Source organism: Euprymna scolopes, chromosome 17 (assembly GCF_053919585.1).
Source record: "Euprymna scolopes isolate OS-2025 chromosome 17, ASM5391958v1, whole genome shotgun sequence".
Lineage (NCBI taxonomy): Eukaryota > Metazoa > Mollusca > Cephalopoda > Sepiida > Sepiolidae > Euprymna > Euprymna scolopes.
In genome coordinates, this window is record NC_136498.1 from 31,095,531 (window position 1) to 31,117,253 (window position 21,723).

Here is a 21,723-nt window from a genome sequence, read left to right on the forward strand (position 1 = left end):
ACTCAGAACCTCTAGGTATGCTGTACACTTTAACCACCATATTTTCAGCCATATTACAAAACAATGTCTAACCACGCCTCTCCTGAGTCGACATTGTTAAATACGAGTGGCAAGTGAAGTACCTGTACAGGACGACTGGAAACAAATGCCGATATAAGCGGAGAGCACATACAGCGCCTAGAATTCCCAAATGGTCACCCATCTGGTACTAACCAGGCATAACGTTGCTTAACTTCGGTGATCTGATTAGAACGGGTATGTCAAGGCGATTTTTCCGTATATAACATGGAAACAGTACAATACCTATGCTTTTGCATGTGGTGTTAGTTTTTACTTTAAGTCGGAAAACACCGGCTAACCTTTTCTAATTTATGTATACAGGGTTTTCATAAAGTCTCTGTGCACTTTTATTTGTGTTTGCAATAGAAATTATCTAAAAAAAAAGGATTAGAAATAAATAAATGTATATTTTTTATGGTTTCATTGAAATTTTCTTTACGTTTCAACATGTCATTCATCATTAGCAATACAAAGGATAATCGGATTTTGCAGTTCACAAAAACATTTGCCAAATGATCTAGAGTAATACAAGAAATTCCATTATTTATTTTAGATTTCAAATCTTCTAATGAACAATGTTGGTTGTGGATACGGAGTCGTTTCAAAAGTAATATCCTCAATTTTTTAAAGAGTTGAAGAGCTTCGAAGGAGGGAGGAGTACTATGAAAACAGCTAGTTTTGTGTCCCATAATTTATTTCTCTACATAGTTACCTCCATAAGTGATGTACTTTTGTCACTGATAAACGATGGCTGTGCATGAACGTTTGGAGCGTGCTTTGATATAGGTTGGTCGTTCACAAAGTAAATGCTTCTATTTTTTTAAACTAAAAATCTTGAAAATATATAAAGAAGGAAGCGGCACCATTGAAACAAGCAACATTTTGTGCCACATAATTTATTTTTCGACATTGTAATTACCATTCTCCATGCACCTTTCCATTGATGGACAATGGCTAATGTATGGCCATCCGAAGCGCACTTTGTCATACGAGAATCTTTCCAAAAGTGAAACCTCCTATTTTTTTTAAAACTCCAAATGTTAAAAAACGGAAGTGTTACTATTAAAACCAAGGACCTTTTGTGGCCCAGAATTTCTTTTATTACATATTTACCTCGATTCGCAATGTACTTTTACCAGCGATGAAGATTGGCTTCCGGAACGCACTTTGGCAGATAACGGCCGTTCCAAAAGTAAATCCTGCCATTTTGTAACTTATAAAGTTGAAATGTTATGAAGACAGAAGTGGTACTATTGAAACGAGTGACATGGCAAAAAAATAAACACTAAGATAAATATTGTTTTCAAGATTAATGCTTTTTTATATCTACAGATGTCATAGTGCTGAAATAACTTAGTGTATCTCATAAAAATTGCATCTAACAACATCGAAGCATGCCACGACCAAAGGAGCATCATATCTATAAGAATTTCTGCGAGGACGAATCATTGGTCAACACAAAAATGGGCTAAGTCAACGCAAAATAGCAGGAAATCTTTTAATCCGTTTCTACTGTTGATAGAATGATCTTACAATTCACAAGAGAAGACAATGAATGCATAAAACCTCATCAAGGTCACCCCGGGCCCTCTGAAACTACCTTGCGTCTTGTGAAAAAAATGTTGAAAAAAATCCTCGGTGCATAGCCTATGACATTGCAATACAAGCTGGTGTCAGTCCCAGAACAGCTGTCAGTTATCTTCAGAAGCTATGCTACTATAGTACAGCCGCGAGAAGGAAACCTCTTCTCCATTCTGCCAATATAAGTGCAAAAAAGATATGGCCCATGAGAATGTAGAGATACCTATATCAGTGAAAGAGTATGTGTATGGAGGCTCCTTCAGCAAGAGTTTGCCTTAAAAAGAGTGCAGCCATAATGTTTTATTATTACATAAAAGACTCTTACCAATATGCTCAAGTAGTAAAATGAACCAAGGTAACTTCCTATTTATAAAAGACTTGAGCTCCTTGTCACTCTGTTAGGGTGACACAATATTGGTTGAGCCAAAATAGTAATAATAAACTTCCATGGCCAAGTCAGTCCCCGGATATGAATCCATTTGAAAACCTTTAGGGCATATTGGACTGGAACCTTCACACAAAAAAGGAAACCATTATCTAAGCCTGAACTTTTAGCATAATTGCATGGCAAAAATTCTTCAAAATGATATTCATCTACGAATCAATGGCATGCCTAGAAATGTCCTAGTGTTACAAGAAAATAGCCCTTTTCTTGTAAGTAAGAAAAACATTAGAGAGACCGAGAATCGAACCTTGTAAGCAAGGTTCAGAAATAGATTCAGAAATGAAATTTAGCATTGTTCAGCATTGTTTCATAAAATAGTTTAGGTATGCTGTAGTAAAAGGAATTTTGATTATTAAATTCTTTTTATGCAAACTGAATTAAAATAAGGTCATCGAAAAAATAACGAAAATTAGTAAATTAAAAAGATATATTGAAAAACAAGTTAGGTCGAAAATAGGTTAGTAAGAATTCTTTGTCTGCAGAAATGGTGTGAGAACATGTGCGAACCACGCATGTTCAGGCCACGTGGGTTCACGTTTTTGGACACACGTATGACGTCATGGCAGAAATGAATTGTCAATATAGGAGCTACCGTCGAAGATGAGTTAGAGTCGAAGATGAGTCAGACAGAGAGAGAGACAGAGAGAGACAGAGTTCAGAGTTGAGTCTGGGTTGAATCAGAGGAGGGTCCCCCTTTAAAAGAGAAGGGGAAAGTTTTAAACATGTAGAAACAACTTTGAATTCCTGGATGTGATCATCATTTTGACCGGTCAAATGGAATAAAAGAACATCTCATATTTTGTAACTGCCGTCTTCGTGTCGTCTTTCTACCAAATTGAATGTAATGTGAAATCATTTATATCAACATTGTTCCCACTCATCTTTATAATGAACATTGTGTATAACTCATCTAAGTAATGTATCCCTCTCTCCATCTAAGTAATGAGTGTTCTCTCCGGTGTTAAAGAACTGACAATCTCATTCCACTCTAATATATGTTAAAAGAAGGAATATCCACAGAACTGTAAAAGATATAAATGTCTTTTCTCTTCTCTCTCCCTCTGTAATATCTGTATAAATGTATCTTCCTCTCATCAATATGAATGTCACCATCCGTCTCTCTCTAATATCGTCTTCTATGCAACACATAAAGAATAAAATAAAATTTGAATTAAAATAGTCAATAGTAGGTTAAGCTAGAAAATATAACCCTAGTAAATAAAAAATGAGATTAGGATAGACCGAGATTCGAACCTTGTAAGCAAGGTTCAGAAATAGATTCAGAAATGGAATTTAGCATTGTTCAGTTCACATAAAATAGTTTAGATATGTTGTAGTAAAAGGAATTTTTATTGTTCAATTCTTTTTATGAAAACTGAATTAAAAGAAGGTCATCTAGAAAATAACGAATAATAGCATTAAAAACATATTAGGTCGAAAAATAGGCTAATAAGAATTCTTCGTCTGCAGAAATGGTTTGGGAACATGTGCGAACCACCATGCTCAGGCCACGTGGATCGATCACCTTTTTTGGACACACGTATGACGTCATGGCAGAAATGAATTCACAATGTAGGAGCTAGAGTCGAAGATGAGTCAGACAGAGAGAGACAGAGAGAGACAGAGTTCAGAGTTGAGTCTGGGTTGAATCAGAGGAGGGTCCCCCTTTAAAAGCGAAGGGGAAAGTTTTAAACATGTAGAAACAACTTTGAATTCCTGGATGCGATCATCATTTTGACCGGTCAAATGGAATAAAAGAACATCTCATATTTTGTAACTGCCGTCTTCGTGTCGTCTTTCTACCAAATTGAATGTAATGTGAAATCATTTATATCAACATTGTTCCCACTCATCTTTATAATGAACATTGTGTATAACTCATCTAAGTAATGTATCCCCCTCTCCATCTAAGAAATGACTGTCCCCTTCGGTGTTAAAGAACTGATCAATTTCTCTCCACTCTAATCTATGTTAAAAGAAGGAACATCCACAGAACTTTAAAAGGTATAAATGTCTTCTCTCTTCTCTCCCCCTCTGTAATATCTGTATAAATGTATCTTCCTCTCATCAATATGAATGTCACCATCCATCTCTCTCTCTAATATGGTCTCCTATGCAACACTAGCATTAAAATAGCACCGGGAATGTCAACGAAGTATTAGTTATTAGATTTGCGATCATTTATTTTTTAATTTTGTTCTATAAATTTTATGTTTATTGAAATAAACTGTTTCTATGAATGTCTATTCTTTTCTGTCACGTCCGTGTATTTTCTACATAGCCACCGCCATTCTCAATGCACTTTTACCAGGAATTCAATGACATATACCCGTATCTGACGCACCTCCATGACAGGTGTTGCTTTCTCAAAGCATCACACCGTCAATATCTACAACAGATACATGAAACTTTCAGGCCATGAATGGATACGTTAGTCATTAGAACAATGCATTTTGCAATCCACTCTGATCTGTTCGGGCGGAATAAAAATAGGAAGGTATAGTTTTGGAATACTCCTCCTAAATACCTGATACTATGACATTTTTACAGATTATTTCTATCCTAAATATAAATAAAGTTAGACATTTTTAGTCACCACGGACTTTATGGCAACCCTTTATTTTAAAATAAATTATTTCGTTCACAGAGCTATTGATATATGTGTGATAACTAGTTGCCAAATGCTATTGTTCCTTCGAGCATTTCCCAAATATAGCGACAATATTTCTGAACAATCCCTTTTTGTGCAGTTGGTTTTCGAAATGACTGAGAGGAAAGTAAGCTGGAATAAATTCCAATCTTCTGAAATTCGCATCGGTAAAATTATTCACTTTTATTCTATGTTTGATTCTGGGGCTACCAGATCAGGCTGTCTGAAGATACCGGCTTTTTATTTTACGTTTTCCATAAGAACTTTGCAGGCCGGATTAAAAACCTTGACCTGCGGGCTGCACTTTGGAGATTCCTGAAATATAAAAATATGGTAACATGGAACGTAAGTAAAAGTTAATCTGGACTATTAAAATAAAAACAAAACACAAAATTATTGAAAAATCTAAACATATTACAAACAGAAAAAAATAAGAAAGAATTGTAATTCTTGATTATTCAGATTACTATTCTAATCTTGAGTGCTAGTTTCACAACGTTCCAGCCGTTGTAACCGCTAACCTTTTTCGAGTGTATCTTATTGAACTCGGGAATCTGTTTTTATCGAACTCAAGGACGTGCGGCGTAACGAATAAAGTCCTACATATATTCAGTTCGAAGTGACACTCTTCTGAAGGTTGGACGTTCAACTGTCAGTGTGGGTGACGGATTAGCTCCCTCACGGATTCAAGGTACATATATTAGATCTACTGATGTGCTTGTGTAACATCATTTCACTTCCAATCATTTCTTTTGAGCCATATCCACCGTTTCTTGGATCTCCTTTAGGATTTACATAACTTTTCTTTGTGCAGTATGTCTTCATAAGGCATTGTAAGTACAAAATACGGTCACGGAAAAGGCCATGCTTTGGGCGATAACCTTATGTCAATAACCACATTTTCTGTAAATTCTGTAAGAAACAACTCATTTAGTCTACCTCCGCAGGAAAGTGAACAGCTTACCATCTGTTACATGATAAGGGCTGTCCCCTTTTACTGTAAGTATAAAAAAAATAGAGAAATTTAGTTAAAATGAAAATGAAATAGCATAGACGAAATTCGAACCTCGTAATTTAGGTTTAGAAATAGATTACGAGAGAGAATTAGCAATGGAATGTGAAAACAAACCATTGTTTAGCTTAGAGATAAAATAGTTTCAAGAAAAGAATGTGCGTTGTCAATTCTGTTATGAAAATTCAATTGAGGAATGCAACTGTAGGATAATTTAATAAACATGTTTTTAACATATTGGAAATATAGGTTACTGGGAATATAGGTTAAAATTCCTTTTTTAAACAAAGAAAAAAGTTTTGGACACGCATTTCCAGAACACGTGAAAGAAGACATGTTTTAACATGTGTATGACGTCATGGAAAACGGGAAGTTCTCGATATAGTTAGAAACTTTAGAGAAACTGATGGAGAGTCAGAGGGAGTTTGAGGACGACAGACGATAGTCGGCAGTTGGGATTCGAACGTCTAGAAGCGAGACGGTCACTTTTGAAACTTAGAACGTGAAGCTTTGAATTCTTGACTCAGAAAACCACGGCCAGTCGGGAGAAGAAATAAACCCATCATGTGTTTTTATAAACGTCGTCTTTGTGTTGTAATTCTCCAAAGGTAAAGTGAAAATTGTTATTATATGTCTTGTATATCATGGGTTTTAAAATGTCATTACATACACATCTCATATCTACAATGTGATCACTAAGACTTTCTCCTCACTCTAAGAGCTTCAACACCTCTAAGTATGAACATTTAATATATATGAATCGCTTTATAACACGAACAATCTCTCTCTTACAACATCCCTCTTAATAAGACTCTAAGACTCTCTCTTAATAAGTCTCTTAACATCTCTCTCTTTCTCTTAATAAGACTCTCTAAGACTCTAAGACTCTCTAACATGCACTTTTAATAGCAACGAATAATACCAAAAGGCAAAGTGAAAATTGTTATTATATGTCTTGTATATCATGGGTTTTAAAAATGTCTTTACATACACAATATGAACACTAAGACTGTCTGAACACTGTTTCCTCACACAGAGCTTCTATTACAAATCTAAGTATAAACATTTTATAAATATGAATCGCGTCATAACACAGAACGCAACATCTCTCTCTAAGACTCAACAACATCTCTCAACAACAAGAACAATAAGAATAATGATAATAATAAGACTCCTATATATAACACATCGAACATCTTCGAAGTCATTAACCAGACCATCATATCGTTCATCTTTGTGCAGTATGTCTTCATAAGGCATTGTAAGTACAAAATACGGTCACGGAAAAGGCCATGCTTTGGGCGATAATCTGTTCACTGTAGATACTCACTACTTGGTCCACATTGTATCACATGAAGTCTTGTATCTCATATAAATTAAACCTTTGATTTTGTATTGATCATTTAATGATAAAATTTTTATGGAATTTACATTTCCAATTATTTTATCAAATTTGATGCGTAGCTCTGATGATTTTTTGTGCAAAGTTTCAGCTTAATCAGATTAATAGTCTCAAAGTTATTATTTTAGTAGGAGGGTGTCGATTATGTGGGTTAAATCATGAAAAATGATTGTCGAAATTTGTAACATATCCAAGAATTTTGAAAAATTATGAAATGTGAGTTATTTGATTGGTGTGTTTGTAATGAAATAACCAGCGTAGACAATGTCTCCAGGTTATGATTTTAGTATGAGGAAAGGGATTATGTGGGTTAAATCATTAAAAAATGATTGTCGAAATTAGTAACATATCCAAGAATTATGAAAAATGATGAAATGTGAGTTATTCGATTGGTGTGTTCGTAATGAAATAAACATTCCAGATGATGTTTCAAAGTTTTTATTTTAGTAAGAGGTGGGCGATAATGTGGATTAACTCATGAAACATGATTGTCGAAATAATTAACATATCCAAGAATTATAAAAAGTGATGAAATGTAAGTTATTCGATTAGTGTGTTTATAATGAAATAAACAGCCCAGACATAGTCTCAAAGTTATTATTTTAGTAAGAGTGGGGCGATTATCTGGGTTAAATCGTAAGGACAGACAATGTCTTTAAGTTGTTGAAGTTTTCATGACTTCATCTATCTATCTATCTATCTTCTACTTATATATAAAAGCACTTTGTCTGTGTGTGGGAGTTCGTTTCCTACAAACTCCAAAACAACTAGGCCGATTTTTAAAAAAACATTCGCACATGTACCTTTTGTGCTTGGGAGTGGTTGTAGATAGATTTTGTATCGGAATACCTCTGATAAGTATCCAAAATCGATAATCGAAGAAAACTGATTAAAGAAAAAACAACTACATTTTGGGCAAATTTTACACTTTTATGCAGCCTACCAACACAATTGCATTCAAGAAGTTTGATTACCACACAAGCAGAATGGCTCGGCTTATAAAATCAACGGTAGGCTCTTTGATAAGAGAAAGGCGTGTTCAAAATGAACGTTTCTGTTTAGAGTATAATTGGACCATTGTATTTAACTTTTGCATTTTAAACTTAATTCAAGTCAATATATAAAATTAAAAAATACATTTCATAAAATCAACAGTAGGTTCTCTACAGTGCAATGTAAACTACAATAAATTGTGGACTAAATCACTATCGGGATGCATGTGGAGCTTCCTCCAAGTGCACAGCGGTGAGTTCCTGACTAGAGCAGGCAATCAATTGATTTTATTGACGAATGAGCGATTTCACCGATTTCGATGACTATAAAAGTATTAGAAGTGTGGAACATTTGTTAACCCTCTTTTAAATCACGAACAACGTCGGGTCGCCCTGCTAATATAATATAAAGAAATAAGACTTTGAACCATCCTTACATTCTCAGGTGGAAGTATATAAGATCACAACTGACTAATGTTCTTATTATATTAAACATATCTTTATTTTAAATATTATTAAACCTTTGTGCTAATATAAACGACTAATACACTACTGTTATAGATAAAGTTAAACTACCTATCACCAAATAAAAAAATATAAATCATTGAAAAATACGTTGCCAAATGGGAACATCCACATTGGCAGGAAGCCTCACATGAACTATTATGAAAGAAGTGTGTCTGTCTGTGTCTCCCTGTCTGACTGATATCGACCATTTGGGACTATAGGCGGTGAATCATAAGCGCGTTACGATCGGATATTTTGATTTATGCGTCTATTTGTTAATTATAAAGACCAACACGATCGATACTTTGCGATGATATATAATATGTGAGATGGCTGTATCTATGTCTATCTGAGATTGCTAAGTAGGGGAAATTGGCTATAAATGGTATTTTACATACTTATGTTAATAATGTACACGCATATATATATATATATATATATATATATATACATACATATATATATATATATATATATATATATATATATGTATATATATAATTATTTACCATAATAATTATCAATTAAATTATTTTATATATATATATATATATATATATATATATTTTGGCAGCAAGTCATTATTACTTGAATGAACACGACAGAGTAATTTTTTTCCGATTTTTTAAAAATATCTTTTCAATTCGCCGAGCGGTCTTTTTTATTCATTATGGCACCCAAATGTTATTTTTGAGTGCCATAATATATACTATGCTAGCTGAAATAAAAGTGACCGTTCGGCGACTTGAAAAGATAACTATATATATATATATATATATATATAGAGAGAGAGAGAGAGAGAGAGAGAGAGAGAGAGAAAGAGAGAGAGAGAAAGAGAGAGAGAGCAGTTGCTTTTTACGTGAGAATAACTAAGTAGTAAGTTATAAGAATAGATATGGCAATTAAGTTACAAAAAATGGGACGTGGAAAAGTCTTTGTAGCTTAATTGCTATATACATGTTCATAACTTACTATATATAGTCTTAAATAGTTTAAATAAATACATAAGGCTAGTCAGAATCAAGAATAGATTTGACAGAGACCTTGCTGTTGTGATCTAATTTTAAAAATGACACCTACTTAATTTAATATGTACATATAGATATATGCTTAGCTCTATTTCACTGAACGGTGTTGGCATATTAATGATTGATTTTCTTATTTAACTCATTTAATTCATATGTATGCATATGTACATCTATATCATTAGGTTATATATAAATTTACTCTAATATATGGAAAACGAACAAATTGTTGATATGTTAACAGACGTTTCGTCTTTATTGAAAGAATATCTCAATACGTCTAATTTGAAGAAAAACACAAAAGTTTGTAAATACATGGCTCGTTTATGACGTGAAATCTTTTAGATACATATTTTTCTCGAAAGAAACAAATACATTAACATTATAAATCTAATATATAAACGGTTATATATCTGTCTGTCGGTCTGTCTTCCCGTCTGTCTCTCTGTCGCCATATTTTCTATCTTCTCCGAAATTAAAAGTCGTCTTACAGGAAAAAGGGCTGTCCCCTCTTCCTGTAAGTAAGAAGAACATTAGATAAGTAGAAAATGAGGGTATAGTGCTGAAAAAGCTCCAACCAGAACTTGCCCCCATACTTACAGAGCGTTGCCTTAAGGAGAAGTGCCTTCCAACACCATGGAAAACCTCATCAGTATGCCCTGTATTTAAAAATTCAGGCGAAAAGTCATCTCCCTCTCAGTACAGACCAATAAGTCTCCCGTGTGTCATGAGTAAGTTGTTGGAATCCATATTAAATAAAGACGTATCTAGGCTTCAGCCTCTGTCCCATCGACGAGATATTGCATCCCTCTGTCTTTTCTACAAATACTTTAATGGTGAATGCTCTGACGAACTGAAAACACTTGTACCTCCTCGACGTAACTATCCCCGACAACCCTTTACAGTAGAGATTCTTAGGTGCAAGAACGCCGTTTACTCCAATAGTTTCTTCTCCAGAACTGCAGGTCTTTGGAACTCCCTTTCGGGATTCTGCTTTCCCAACTGTACTGATATGCAGAAGTTCAAGTGTAATGTGAACAAACATCTTTCTACTCATCCCCCTTCATAATGTCCCTGCAAATTATGTCCCTGATAGTAGCCCCCTGCTTTAAAGTTGCACTGTGCCTTGTTTGGGTTGAAAATTGAAAAAAAAGACAAAACAAAAAAAACAACCTCAGCAGAAATAACCTTCTTAGTGACATGCAATATGGTTTCCGCTCCGCAAGATCTACAGCAGATGTGCTAACGGTTATATCTCATAGGATTAGTGAATATCTTTAAAAATGCTTCATTTCCAGGACAATTGCTCTTGACATATCGAAGGCCTTCGATAATGTATGGCATAAGGGCCTACTTCACAAGATTTCCAGCTACGGAATCACTGGTAATGTTTTCTCAATCATTAAATCATTTCTCTCCGATAGGTTCATAAGAGTAGTGGTTGATGGGCAGAAATTAGAGGCCAACAGTATTAATGCTGATGACACGACCATCTATGGCAACACATCAAAGGCTGTAAATGATAAGATTCTCTCTAATTATCTCTCTTCTGATCTTGAGCGCGTGGTACAGTGGGGGAAAGAGGTGGCTGGTTACTTTTAATGCATCAAAAACCAAGCTTCTATCTTTACATCATCAACGCTCTGATCCACATCTGGCATCAATTGAAATGGATGGTTCTCGTCTTGGGGAGGCTCTATGTTTAGACAAGCTTTTGGGTTTGACCTTTACTCCTGATCTGGAATAGAACACGTACATCAGGTTTGTTGCCAAAGACGCTGGGAAAATGGTGGGATCCTTCTACCGCTCCAGAAGATATCTCACTACTGATGCAATTCTCCATCTATATAAAAGCCAAGTACGTAAAAGGATGGAGTACTGCTGCCACATCTGGGCAAGATCTTGCCTTTACACAGTACAAAATAGACTTCGTAGCTTAGTGGGGGGTGTCCTTTTCTCTTCCCTGCAGCCTCTCTCCCACAGAAGGGACGTTGCGAGCCTGTCTTTGTTTTATCATTATTTCCCTAGCGAGTGCTTGTATGAGCTCCAAGATCTCGTCCCCCCTCGCAAATGTCTCACGAGAAACACCCGTCTGGCTGAAGCAACTGTCAATGATTTTCCCCACTTCTTATCTGTTCCTAAATCAAAACGTAGATTCCATGAAGTACACAACTGTGGAGCTCTCTTCCGTTTGCCTGTTTCCCACCTGACTACAACTTGGATGTCTTCAAGTCCAACATAAACAAATTCCTGACAAACAGCCCTCTTAAGTAAGATACTTTATCAAATCTCCAATACTAATGATTACAACAATACTATCTCATTGATTACTATACACGCAATAACTCTTATCCCTGACTGGCCTCCGGGCCTTGATAAGTGGTGATATTCATGTAAAAAAAGGCTGAGACTCGAACCTTGTAAAGAAGGTTCAGAAATAGAAATTGGAATGTTAGATTTTTTTTGCATTGTAGAAAGGATTTGATTGTTCGTTCTTTTATGAAAACTGAATTAAAAATGTCAGCTAAAGAGAATGAACAATACAAATAAAAAAATATATTGTAAAAAAATAGGTTAGGTTAAAAAAATAGGTTAGTTGAAAATTCTTTGTTCGCAGAAGTGTGTTTTGGACAAACGTATGCACCAGCCACGTGAGTTGGTCACGTTTTGGAACCACACATCTGACGTCATAGCAAAAAGGGAATTCTCAATATAGGAGCTAGTTTTAGCCAGATCAAGGCAGTCGGGCAGTCAAGCAGAGAAAGCACAACAGTTAAGTCTGCTAGTCAGAGAGAGAGAGAGAGAGAGAGAGAGAGAGAGAGAGAGAGAGAGAGAGAGAGAGTTGGAGTCAGAGTTCTTGGAAGCGAAGGAAAGAACATTAAATTATGTAGATCTCGAATTTGAATTCCTGACGTCATTATCATTTCGACCGGTCAAATGAAATAAAGAATCACCATCGATTTTTGTAATTGTTGTCTTCGTGTCGTCATTCAACAATTTAAGGTAATATGTTACTCATCTTAATATTAATTTTGTATAACCCCAAGTAATGTTCCCCGTCCTCCATCATAATATTGATTGTCCCCTCTAACGTAAAAGAACAGTATCATACAAACCCTTCAATAATGAATCCCCATCTCTCATCGTCCCTCTCATCATCGTCAATCCTGTATTACATGTACCTGTTTTATGTTCCCTGTCATTTCTTGATATATGATCCCCAATATGAAACCCCCTGCTATATAACAGTCGTAAAGCGGGGCTAGAGGCCTCAAATAATTGAATTTTTTTCGGGCTGTTCTTTTACAGGTCTTTAGCCGACTAAAATTGTTTTTAGAGGCTCAAAAGGGGTAAAAATTGAAAACAAAATCGTTAAACATTTGTACATTCATCATAGTTTATTTTTAATTCTTAATTTTGAATCGGTTTATATGAGTGTCTTGTTTGTACAGTGGTAACGTCACCAACTTTGATGCTACAGTTTCGATTCTAGCTTATAGCACCTAAATACTTCTTTTTACTTTTGAAATCACGACTCTATAATAATATATAAGAAATCGGGAAAAATTAAAATATCATATTTAAGCATATTCTATGCCCGTCCAAAGCCGATCGTCCCCTAGTATATATATATATATATATATATATATATATATATATATATATATATATATATATATATATATATGCGTGTGTGTGTATGTTTGTGTGTGTGTGTTTGTGAATTGAAATGAATGCTTTTAATATCAAAAGTGCAAACATTTTGTAAGCATAAAAATAACTTATGATCTTTATTATTAGCTTGCTGATTAAAAGAGATATATCTAGGAAGCAGTTTCTTTCTGATACATGTTATATAAATATGTATATATATAAAAGTGGGAATGTGTGTGTGTGTGTGTGTGTGTGTAAGGAGACTTCTCAACCTATATAATCAACGGGTTGTTGGTCTACAGACTTGAAATTTGGTATATAAGATATTTAGATATGTAGAAGCCTTTTTAATTGGCTTTTAGCGAAAAAAAAAAACAAGCAAAAAAAAAAAAAAAAAAAAAAACGGGCTAGATTTTATCTGTTTGCTAACTCTTTCAGGGATGCGCATGCGTGAACAGCTCACATTACAGAATACTTATGTAAAGAATAAGTAGATTGAAAAAACCTCAAAAAGAAAGTATCGCGCTGGTATAATGGTTATATTACTTGACTTATTGTATTAGGGTTTTAGTTTCAATCTGAACTCGAGTATCTTTTCTTTACTTACAAGATATAAACGGCTCAGAAAAACATAATACTCGTATGCCTATGTCTCAGTTTCTGTATGAATAATTATATAATATTTATGCATATTATACGATTATATATATATATATATATATATATATATATAATTTTATTCAATTTAGGTAAAAAAAAAACCATAAGTCGCTGCAATAAATTTACTATTTCAGTCTTAAAAGACATTATCAGGCAAGAAGAGACTTCTGGTCTTAATCGAGGCCAGTCATTTATCGCCTGACGATGTGTTATTAAACTGAAACAGTCAATTTATTTTAGTGACATAGGGTTATTTTGTTTATCTACATTGAATAAAATAATATCTTGCTCCTTTTTTAGGGAGCACTATCAACAATCTTATTGAAATTAAATAACTGTTGAGTTTTTTTTAAAAATCTGATCTATATAGGAGAGGTTAACATTTGTACTGCTTTCAAGAATAACAATACATTATAAAACAAAATAAAGTTTCAGGTTCAAAGTTTCACGTTTACAATAGTCCAAGTACGCATGTTTGAACTAAAGTCGAACACATATTTGAGGAAGGAAGATTTCCAGAAATATCAAGCGAAACAGAACTTTCATCAGACCATATTAACGTGTCAGGACATAATGCAATATTGAAAATATAAACAATATCCCCACGCCCTTATATATATATATATATATATATATATATATATATATATATATATATATATATATATATATATTTTATTTATAAAAAGTGAAATCGCGTAGCTTATTGTAACGGTGCTTCTGTTTGTCTCGACCCATTACACCTCTGCATTCCATTGCCTCCTCAAAATTACCCCCCGCTTTTATTTGTCTGCCCACAGTATATATATATTATTTCATGATATGTATTTTTAAGCCGTAATTTTACCTCGATTTAGCTCTGTGTAGCAAGGTGCAAAAAAAAAAAACCCAAAAAACCGGTTAGCTTGCTCTTTCAAATTTAAAATCTTTTAAAAGTCATTATATTAAAATTTCGTCTTTATTTAGCTATTATAGAATTCTGTACCCCCAAAAGCTATATATATATATATATATATATATATATATATATATATAAGAGCAAATGTGTGTGTGTACATTTGTGTGATATATATATATATATATATATATATGTGTGGTGTGTGTGTGTGTGTGTGTGTGTGTGTGTGTATTTAATGTAACTTAATTTAATACACTTTTATGAGGATCTAAGTGTACAAAATGGAAATTTCTCTCATCATACACTGTTAGTGTAGTTATATGTTCACTAAGTTCTATATCTTTCACTCTTCATTTTTATCTTGATTGCTTAGAAGTATTTTAAAGCCCCTTTAACCTATTATATAGTACCAAGGTGACTTATTATTATTATTATTATTATTGTAATCGATTTGTGACATGCACTTCAGTTATTGCATTCATAATGTTTCCATTCGACCAGTCACCTGACTATTAGTGTATGCACTAATTCAAATAAATTGTATTTTTTCTGGTCAAATATTCGAAGACGCCATTATTCTGCGTCTTTTCATGACCTTACAACATCTTATGAATAAAGTGTATATACCTTCACGTTAACTTATGGAAAAGTACCTACCATTTTCTCCGTTTTTTTTTTTTGTCGAACAAAAATCTTTTATTCATAACATCATTATTCAGTAATTTACCCAACCTTCCATGACTCGACGTCACCTTTCAAATATATTCCATTATCTATCATCGACATCCTGGCTTAAAAAAGAAGCCGATTCGTGTTTCAATGCGCATCTCAAACGAACTTTATAAAACGACTAATACAAGGGTAAAGAATAAAATGCGCATTTTCTTTAACTCATAACTTTTTTTTTTAATATGCATGTTATCTAAGGAAGAGAATTGTCTTGTAAGATTAAGGATGATTTATGTGTCAAAAGTTGATCACGCAAATACTCGTCGTTCACAAATATCTTTTCACTTTGTAAAGAAAAGATGAAAGCTAGACAGACGGAAATTCTGATGGTAAATTAACTTTATATATAAGTTGCACAATATGACAGCTGATATAATTAATTACACAGTCAAACAACATCGCAGCTCAAAAGAGCCGTAACAGCCATCAGACCGGAAGTTCAAGACTTGAGTTAAGCCTTCATTTGGGCTAATTGCTTGAATATATCAGAACTCAGGATTCGAAACCCAAATCTCCTGTTTGCGAGGAGAGTACTCGGTTACTTGAGCAATCGTATCACACACAAAAAATCTATTATCTAATACAGATCAAGCAAATTGCGGCTAAGTCCGATTATGGAATGTATCTAATTCGTCTCGAACAAGGGGTGTGGTCATATAACCAACGAGAACTCTAGCCGATGACTCACAAGTAGGAACTTTACACTCGCTAAGACGAAATTCCTACTTGTGAAATATCGGCTTGGGTTCTCGTTGGTTGGATGACCACACCCCTTGTTCGTTAAGCGATATTGAACCTTGTCAGTACAAGATGAGTGAGAGAACTACTGCACCTCACTGAAAGAAAAACCACACAAAACAAGTGATAAGGGACTACTTGTGAATTTAATATTTCCTTGAGACATTCTGTCTCGGAAGAAGACGGGTCTAACCGCCCAATATGCGTGACACACTAAATTCCATTCATCTGAGATGAGAAATGTTTGTTTCTATTATTTTGATTAAGTGGACGAATGTTCTAATCTTGTGTGTTATTTCCACAACGTTTCGGTCGATGTAAACTCGGACCTTCTTCAGATGTATAAGTCGCCGTGTTTGATATTGGGCAAAAAGTTTACTTTGTACTTCTGAGATTTCGTATTTAGATTTTAGTTAAAAGTACAATTAGAACCAAAAACGATAGAAAATTATCAAAAACATACTAGGATATATCATTTCTAAATTATTTATAACAAAAAATTTAGAAATAAATGATTCACAAATAATATTTCGTTGTGTTTTGTTTGATAATTTTTATTATTTTTAGTTTTTGATTTTACCTTTAACTAGACTATAAATGTTGTATAGCTGGAATGGTTCATATTGGGGATCATATATCGAGAGATGGCAGAGACATGTAACGGGCACATATAATACAGGATAGACGATGATGGGAGAGAGAAGTAGATGACATTTATACAGTTCTGGAATGTTTCTTCTTAACACATATAGCGAGGAGAGAGGGTGATCAGTTCTTTTTACACAGAGGGATATAATCATTACTTATGATGGAGAGACACATTACTTGGAAGGAGGTTATGATCAACACATTACCTTCAACTGTTGAATGACGACACGAAGACAAACAGTTACAAAAATCAATGATATTCTTTATTCCATTTGACCGGTCGAAATGATGATTGCCGTCAGGAATTCACATTAGATTCTACATGGTTAAATGTTCTCCCCTCGCTTTTAAAGGGACCCTCCTCTGAATGCTTTTGCTGACTGTTCGAACCTCTCTGCCCGACTGCTCTCCGGCTTACTCATCTGCTAATCCTAGCTTCTATTATTGAGAATCTCCCTTTCTGCTATGACGTCAGATGTGTGGTTCAAAACGTGATCGACTCACGTGGCTAACCGTTCTCCAAACACACTTCTGCAACAAAGAATTCTCACTAACCTATTTTCAACCTAACCTATTTTTCAATATATTTTTAAATTGTATTGATCATTATTTTTTAGCTGACCGTTTTAATTCAATTTCCATAAAAGAATGCACAATTAAATTCTTTTTACAAAACAAACAATATCTAAACTATTTCATATGCAATTTAACAATAGACAAATTCTAACGTTCCATTTTCTGAATCTATTTCTGAACCTTACCTACAAAGTTCGAAGCTCGGCTTATCCTAATCTCATTTTCCACTTATCTGTAGTTCTTTTTACTTACAGGAAAAGGGGACAGCCCATTTTCCTGTAACATGAATACAAAACTTCATAAGTATTTGCCAATTTTAAACATGGCAAGATACACCTGAAGAAGGTCCAAGGTTACTTCGACTGGAACGTTGTAAAAATAACAATCAAGCTGAAAATATTAGTCTAATTAATTCAAACAATACAAACTAGGTATGAATGTTTTCATATTTTCTTTAAGATTATTGCATTTCAATATACATGTTTCACCCATTCATCTTTTTTCATATAATTTATAGTTGTTTTCTTTATGATTTTGTTTATGTAAGCATCGCTGTAGTTTCTTTTGATTGTCTGTTTTATGTAGCTGTCAGCAATGATGCCGTTTTACTACTACTACTACTACTACTACTACTACTACTACTACTACTACTACTAAGAATATTAAAAACAATAATAATAGCAAAAATAATCACAATAATAACAAAAATAAAACACAATAATAAAAAACAATATTAACAGCAGTAATAATAAATATAATAATAACAAAATTACTAATGGTAATAACAATAATTGTAACAATAACAACAAAAACAATAATAATAGTAAAATAATAAAGAAACGTAAAAGTGATAATTGTAATAATAATATTAAAAACAATAATAATACTAATAAGAGTAACAATAAAAATGAAAATCCAATTATAATTACATTACTACTATTACTATTACTACTGATACTACTAATATGTATAATAAAACCAATAATAATAATACCGCCCCCCCTGGTTCCGCCACTCTCGGCTGAAACCACAACAAATGATCAAGAGGAGTCAAGAGGAGAAAGTGTATGAATCAGATTTTCATTGGAAGAGTTAAGGAGAAAACTAGGACAATTGGGTTGTTGAATAATTAACATTGTTAAAAGTTAATTGGTTATTATCGATCTATCTGTCTATCTCTCTATTTATATATCTATTCAATGATATTCTTAAAATAGTTTATATTGGGAGTTATTTGCTGTTTATAGAATAAAGTGTAGCAAAAATGTTTACATAAATTAGCTAGGCTAAATATAAACAAAATAACCTTGAGAAAGTATGTAAATATGAACTGTAATATATACCCGTGTGATAACTCTCTGATACAACATGACTCAGTTTATACGTCGATATCATATCCTCTGGTTAAACAACATACATACACGTTATACGTTTATAACGGGTGATCTTATAAGAACAATATCCCCCACCTCGTTATGTAATATGACTTTTTTGATATCAATCCACCTCCTTATTAAACAGACTGTCTTTTCACTATCCAAGCCCCAAGGTATACGAATGACAGTTTTCAGCGATAAATCAAGGGCAATAAACAAAAATCTTTTGCAATAGTTAATGATAGTGTTAGAAAGCACTGGAAATCTGGGGAAACTTGTCACTCGGACTCCAGGGAACATCACAGTTTTTGTCAATAAGCGATCGCTGATCATAACCTGTGAGAACGACGATTATTATTATTAATAATAATAATAACAATAATAATAATAATAATAATAATAATAATGATAATAATGATAATAATGATAATAATGATAATGATGATAATGATAATAATGATAATGATGATGATGATAATAATAATAATAATAATAATAATAATAATGATGATAATGATAATAATGATAATGATAATATTTATAATGATGATAATGATAATAATGATAATAATAATAATAATAATAATAACAATAACAATAATAACAATAATAAGCGTAAGAACAATAATAACAATAATAACAATAATAATAATAATAATAATAACAATAATGACAAAATAATAATAATAACAATAATAATAATAATAATAAAATAATAACAACAACAATGCTAATAATAATGCTAATAATAATAACAACAATAATAACAACAACAACAATAACAACAACAACAACAACAACAACAACAACAATAATAATAATAATAATAATAATAATAATTATTATTATTTGTACTCACTTTGGCAGACCTCCGCTGAATGTGTGCGAACAGGAATGGGACCTTGGGGAGATTAATGTCACCAAAATTTCAGTGAAGACCAATGGTCGCTGCCAACGAGAAATCGATAGTAAGTGGCTGTTGGGATAATGCAAATAAATTTGCAAATGTTATAGATAGAGATGGAGAGTACTAGAAATATGAGGAAACTTGTTGCCTCTCAGACTTCAGAGAACAACACAGGTTATTCTTAAAGAGAAATATTTGATGATGGCCTGTGTGACTCATTAGATAACAACAACAACAACAACAACAACAACAGCAACAAAAACAACGACAGTAATAATAATACAACGCTATTAGAAGTAACCACATCAAAGCTAAAATAGATAAAACACAGAAAATAATAAAGTAGACTTTGTGGACACAACGAGAAACTACATAATTAGTGAATGCAGTAAATTAGCCCAAAAAAATACAAAGACAGACACGACCGCACGACCGCATGGGAAAGTCAGTGGAAGCTATGCAGACGACTGCATCTCGAACAGACAGGCAAATGGTTCAAACACAAGCCGAAAACTATACTGGAAAGTGAAAACCACAAAATACTTTTGAATATGGAGATATAAACAGATAAAACTATCCAAGCCAAAAGACCGTCGTCATAATAATCAACAAGAAAAAAAAGAACCTGTCAAATTGTAAGTTTTGGCGTCCCAGCAGGCCACATAGTGCATAGCAAAGGGACAGAAGAACGAAACAAATATACGGAGTTTGTCAGAAAACTAAAAAGAATGTAGAACTTGGAGAAAATCAACGTAGTACCAATTTGTAGGAGCATTATGAACAGTTTCAAAGATTAGAAGAAATCAAAATCAGAGGGAATGCTTGGAATATGCAACAAAAGGAATGCATAGGCTATGCAACGCTGATAATACAGAAAACAGCGGAAATCTTAAAGAAAACCCTCGAATGCAGAACATAATCTACAAGAATGACAATAGCTAACCGGACATATAGTAAATGCAAATGAAGTAAAATAAAAATCAAATCAAGAAAACAGAAGCTGCAAAGTTGTAGACTGATTACTACCTCCTCATTCCCTTTTCCCTCTTCTTTCTTATATAACCCCTTAGACCTTACCTTTTCCCTACCCATATTCCTTTCCTCCCCTCACCTCTCAAAAAGAGGAAAAAAGAAAAAAATATAGTCGAAGGATAAAGGAGGATGGAACTGTATTAGTGCGGAGGAGACTGAAACGTTGCCACCCAAATTACAGTGAAGACCAATGATCATTCTCAGCGAGAAATCAACGATAAGCGACTGTTGCGATAGCACAAATTTATTTGCAAAGGCTATCGAAAGAGGTTAGCATTATTGGAAATCTGGAGAGACGTGCTGTTACCCAGACCCCAGGTAACACTATCGGGTTTTGTCAGTGAGCAATCGCTGATGATGACCTGTTTGAGAACTCGTAGTGCATGAAATAATAATAATAATAATAATAATAATAATAATAATAATAATAATAACAACGACAACAACAATGATAATAATAATAACAATTATAATAATAATAACAATAATAATAATAATAATAATAATAATAATAATAATAATAATAATAATAATAATAAAAACTTTCTTTTCGCCAGTTTACTGCAAATGACCATAAATAAATTTTACAGCTTTCGGAAAGGCTATATTAAAACCCATGTCCACTTGAAATAACAATGATGGCTTCATCCGGTCACACCTTGGCGAAGATATTGATTTAACTTCGATCGCTTATCAGTTTTAATGGGCGCAGTCATTGGAGAATATCGGCGTAAAGTCCGTTTATACGTCTCCATCGATCGCATCCTGAAGTGGACCTGGCTTGTTACCTTCGTTGCAATTGTTAGGTTGGGGAGGCATAATACTTGCAAA